Genomic DNA, 6,000 nt, shown 5'->3' with positions numbered 1-6,000 from the left:
TGGCTGCTCTAGTTTATACTCCTCCCATGAGCATATGAGGGTTCCTCTTTCCTCATAACCTGGCAAGTATTTGCTGACTTTAATATTAAAGATAGTAATGCCCTGTCACATATGTGCTTGGCAAATGTCTACTGTTCTGTAGGCTCTCTTCATTCTACTGAGTCATTTGTTTGCTGTGCAGACACCTCTTAATTTCACTCAATTTCACTCGCCAATTCTTGGGATTATTTCCTGTTAATGGAGACCTTTTCAGTAAGTCCCTGTCCATGTCTGTGTTATGAAGTGCTTTGCCTGTCTTTCCTCTAGCAGTTTAAGGCCTAAATTGAGGTCTTTGGCACATTTTGAATTAAAATGTGTGTGTGTGTGTGTGTGTGTGTGTGTGTGTGTGTGTGTGTGTAGGGGGTGAAATCACGAAGATGTCAAAGTGCGGATGGGGAGATCAGGTCTCACCTTCCACCTTATTGAGGCAGAGTCTCTCTTCTTATTCCTGCCGCTGTGACATACTCCAGACTAGCTGGCCCACAAGCGTCCAGCTTTCTTGTCTCTGCTTGTCATTCTGCCCCAGAAGTTCAGGGATTGCAGATGCAGCCCATGGCATCCTGCTTTTAGTTGATGTTGTCCATCTGTTTGGTTGGTTTTTTGAGACAAGGTTTTTATGTATAACCCTAGCTGTCATGGAACTCACTCTGTAGACCAGGCTGGCCTTGAATTTAGAGACCCGCTTGTCTCTGTCTTCCAATGCTGGGATTAAAGGTGTGCGCTACCATCATTTTGTTTGGCATCCTGCATTTCGTGTGTATTCGAGGTATTATCCTGAGCTCAGTTAATCAGGATTGTGTGACAATTGATTTTGTTCACTGAGACATCTCCCCAAACCTTGAAATATGTGCATGTGTGTATGCATGCGTGCATGCATGAGTACCAGATAAAAGAAGTGCATCAAGTTTCATTCTTGCACATGTGGGCATATGCTTTTCTAGCACTGTTGTTGAAGAGATTGGCTTCTTTCTAATTATGTGGGTAGAGTTGTATGGGCTTATTTCTGGAACATCTATTCTATTCTACTCCATTGGTCCACATGTCTGTTTTTGTGATGACTATGGAGTTTGTGTTACTGTGCTGTGTAGTGCAATTTCAGAAAAGTATGGTGACATTCCAGCAATGTTCTTTTGTTTGTGATTGCTTGGACTCTTTTGTGCCTCTCTATACATTTTAGGATCTTTTTTCTGATTATGCGCAGTTGTCAGTGTGTGCAGTAGTCAGTGTGCGCAGTGTATGTGAAGCAGTCTGTGTACAATAGTCAGTGTGTGCAGTGTGTCAGTGTGTAGTGTGTCAGTGTGTTCAGTGTGTTTTGTGTATGCGGTGTGTCCATGTATATGCAGTGTGTGCAGTAGTTAGTGTGTGCAGTAGTCAGTATGTGCAGTGTGTGTAGTGTGTGCAGTATGTACAGTGTGTCAGTATGTTCAGCGTGTCAGTATGTGCAGTATGACAGTAGAATTTTCATGAGAGTTGTGTTAAGTCTGTACATTACTTCCAATATTATAGATATTCCCACACAATTAATTCTGTGAATTTCTGAGCACAAGAGGCCTTTGCATATTCTAACATCTGCCTCATTTTTTTTCTTTTCACTGTAGAGGCTTTCTTTCTGCTTCTTGTTTATTTTCTTTATTTCTTTTCTTAAGAAGCTATGTGCATGCAATTTTTTTTTCCTGATTTAGTTCTTGGCAAGTTTGTTGTTGAAATAATACAGAAAAGCTACGAATTTTAATATGTTGATTTTTGTATCCTACTTTGATAAACATGTCAATAAGATTTAATTTTTTTCTACTGGAGTCATTAGGATACTCCAAATATCAGATCATGCCACCAAATAGGAGACATTTGACTTCTTCTTCTCCTACTCATATCCACTTTGTGGTTTTCTCTAGTCTTATTGCTAAGATTTCAATCACTATATTGAGTAAGATCAGAGAGGGTGGGCCACGCTTCTCTTGTTCCTGGCATTAGAGAACAGTCTTAAACTGTCTCCCATGTGGAATAATGTTGGCAACAGGTTTGCTGTGCATTGGTCATGTCGAAATGTGTTCCTTATATTCCTACTTCCTTTTGGGTTTTTATCAAGAACATTGAACTTCAAAGGCCTTTTCTCCATCTAATGAGATGATCACATGACTTCTGTCACTAAGCTTATTTACATGCCATATTGCATTTCTTGATCTGCACATGATAAGGCATCTTTGCATCCCTAAAATGAATTCAATTACATCATAGCATGATTTTCTTAGTGTGTTTCTGAATTTGCAAGTATTTCATTGGGAATTTGTGGGCAGGGTTGTGGTGGCACACACCTTTAATTCCAGCACTCTGGAAGGCAGAGGTAGGCAGATCTCTGTAGAGGTCAGCTTAGTCTACAAGGTGAGTTCCAGGAAGGGCTACACAGAGAAAACGCTGTAAAAAAAATCCAAAATGATCATGACAACAATGGCAGTGGTGGTGGTGATGGTAGTGATGATGATGATGATGATGATGACGATGATGATGATGATGATTATGATGATGATGATGACGATGATGATGACGGGCGACGATGGTGGTGGCAGCAGTGGAGACTGTGGTGATGGTGACGATGGTGGTGACAGGATCATGCTGACATCAGCATTGCTCACCCCATGACTGGTTAGGAAAGAAGGGGAAGAGAGGCCAAGGACCCACCTATAAGGGCACTCTCAGTGACCAGGAGGTCACCTGCTGAGCCCCATCTTTTTTGCTTTTTGGATTTGGTTTTTTTTCATGACAGGGTTTATCTGTGTAGCCCTGGCTGTCCTGGAGCTCACTCTGTAGACCAGGCTGGTCTTGAACTCAGAAATCCGCCTGCCTCTGCCTCCCGAGTGCTGGGATTACAGGTGTGCGCTACCACCACCTGGCTGGACCCCATCTTTTAAAGTTTGTGTCCCTTTTCTTTTTTTCTTTTTTTAGATTTATTTATTTATTATATATAAACACACGGTAGCTGTCTTCAGACACTCCAGAAGTGTCAGATCTCATTATGGATGGTTGTGAGCCACCATATGGTTACTGGGATTTGAACTCAGGACCTTCAGGAGAGCAGTCAGTGCTCTTAATCACTGAGCCATTTCTCCAGCCCCGTGTCACTTTTCTAAAGCACCAATCCAGAGACTAAATCTTACCACTTGGGCCTCTGGAGAAATTTAGGATACAAACTGTAGTGTTTCTTCCTTTCTCCCTATAACCTGGCATCTATCTCCCAATTCAAAATGTAGTTAGCTCATTTCTGAGTGCCTAAATCATTCTAGAGTTGTTAAATAAACAAATACAAAAACAGGAGTTACACTCTTCAATCTTCTCCAAGACTCAAATAAACTTAGCTGTGAGCCTTTGTGAAAACAAAAAGAAAGTTATGTGCTTCTAATCCACATAGGAACAGCACGGGCTACATATTCCCATTTAAGATGGAAGAATTGAATGGCGAGGGATAGGACCAGAGCAAGGCTGCAGTCCAACAAGGCAAGATGGATTAAACCCCCATGATGGGGCACACAGTGGTGGGCATGTGTTGCCCAAGATAGGCTTGGACAGGACTGCCCTGTGGTTTGCAGCACACAAGGTGTCTCTCGGGTTATGGCCTGTCACTTTAGTTTCCGTGTATTCAAGAATAACTAGAAAACCAAAATGTACAAAGGAAAATGGATTTATTTATAATCTGGCCACGCTGGAGAGAGAAAGAATCCAAATTCTCTCCACCATACCTGAGGCAGCGTCAGTGTTCAGCGAAAACCACCAGGCAAAGGCAAAAGATACTCAGATTAAGTGTGAGACATTTGCCCTCCTTTTCTGGGGAACACAGGTCTGGCCCCAGTTTTTCCCCTGTCTCCTCCATCCTCAGCACAGAGCCTCCATTATATATCTACAAATTATGCCACCAATTTTTTTTTAATTCAAGTCTAGGCCTAATGGAAAACAGATTTTCTGTCTCAAATATTTCCCATTTTTCAAAGGGAAAATAAGCTCCAGACAGAGGGGACATGGGGGTGATGTCATCATATTATAACCTCAAAAGTTAAAAAAGAAGAATATATTGAAAAAAGTAAATTTTAAGTACTTTGCTTAAATTGTAAAAAATGTAAAAATGTAACTGAATGAAAGATATGTTCTCCCTGTACAAATTAATTTACAGTGCAGTGATATCATGTAGATGTTTTCTGTAGTGCCGTGATGTCATGTAGATGTTTTCCATAGTGCAGTGATGTCATGTAGATGTTTTCCGTTTTGGCTTTTCCTTTTTTTCACTGCAAGATGTTCATTTAGTCATTTAAGACATAAATGTTAATTATGGGTGGTAAAAAAAGAAAAGAAAGAAAAAATATTATTATTTATTTATTTATTTATTTTTTTGTTTTGATGGGATGGTGGGTGGAAGATCCCCACCCATTCTAGGCCTGTTCTCTGTCCCAGGGCCTTTCATCCCTTGATGGATGTAGATGAAAGCCCTTTGTATCTTTGTTTTTTCTCTTTTGGAGGTCAGATTCCAGCTCATATTCCTGAAGGCTGATTAATCACATTAATTTTCCAAATGGAAATAAAAACAGAGAGTCTCATAGCTACAGAGGGCACAGGTATCTCTCTCAGAATTTAGAATAGCTCCTTGGAGATCCCAGATGTTCTCTCCCAGCACGTCTGTCACAACCCAGTTTTACCTAAAGTGCCATGTGGGGCCCTAACCATTTACCATGAAGGTCGTGGGAGGGAACTTAAAATCCAAAACTATGGCACAGCCTTATTTACTAATAACCACAAGAAATCAAGGAAAAAGAAGTCTCTAGAGCATTGTCCAGCTCATTAACCACATGCTGTATTGTAGTTTCAGGATGAAATGTCCCCTGTGTTTCTGTCAGCATTTTGTTCTGTCACCTACTAGAGTGGCCATCAACTCTATTTAAACACTATATAGGGATTTCTTAGCCCATAGCTCCAGACTTTCCTGCATTCCTCCCATAAACCAATTCCAAAGACCTATAAACCACACGGTCAGGTTTATCACAGCAACAGCCCTATAGATTGGTACCAACTTCCCATGTTTAATTATCACTGTGACAGAACAGCTGAGAAAACCATTGGAAGGCGAAAAAAATTATTCTAGATCATTGTTTGAAAACACAGTCCATCGAGGTGAGGAAAGGCACAAGAGTTGGAGCAGCTCGTGGCTATGGCCCTGTCAGGGGAAGGTGACTGATGACGTCATGTCAGAGCTCAAGAGACAGATAGTTTGGCCTGAAAGGAGCCCTAGGCTGTAGTCCCCAATGTCTTCTTCCCAGTAAGCTACTCCTGCCCATTAGCCAATATCTCCCAAAGGTTTCAAAACTTCCCAAAAGCAGCACTACCAGCTAAGGACAAACTGTTTAAAGGTACAAGCCTATGGCTGTTCCCCTGGTCAGCTCAAAGTGAGATATAATAAGAATGAAACACTCATAAAATTTCCAAGTCATAATAACGAGAAAAGAATATAAAATATAATAAGTTTGCATTTACTACACACTGAAGTGATAAACACTTTGCTAGACCTGGTCAAAAAGAAGCACTGTTTTAATTGATTTTACTTTTGTGCTTTTACTTTTTAATGTGAGCACCATAAAAAGTAACATTACAAACAGAGTTTGCTTCGCAGAGCTGTCAGACAATACTCCAGAGCAGAAGATCTCAAACATGGCTGATTTGGTGAATTCAGACATTCTATAGCAATGTTTGGAGATAGTTTGCACAACAGGAAGAAGGAGGACACTGCTGCTGGGCAGAGGCCAGGGGTGCTACTTAGGACCCTGAATGCAAAGGACATCTTGTCACAGAAGGAAGTGCTGCCCCAGAGTGTCAAAGTGCTGGGGTTGAGAAATCTGGCTGTGAAGTGATCTCTATGAGAACAATACCAAAAAGATGTGAAACTAAAATTCTCAGCCTGTTGAGAAGGAGAGGAGAATTAAACAA

Source organism: Apodemus sylvaticus, chromosome 3, assembly GCF_947179515.1.
Source record: "Apodemus sylvaticus chromosome 3, mApoSyl1.1, whole genome shotgun sequence".
Taxonomy (NCBI): Eukaryota; Metazoa; Chordata; class Mammalia; order Rodentia; family Muridae; genus Apodemus; species Apodemus sylvaticus.
This window is presented reverse-complemented; position numbering follows the sequence as displayed.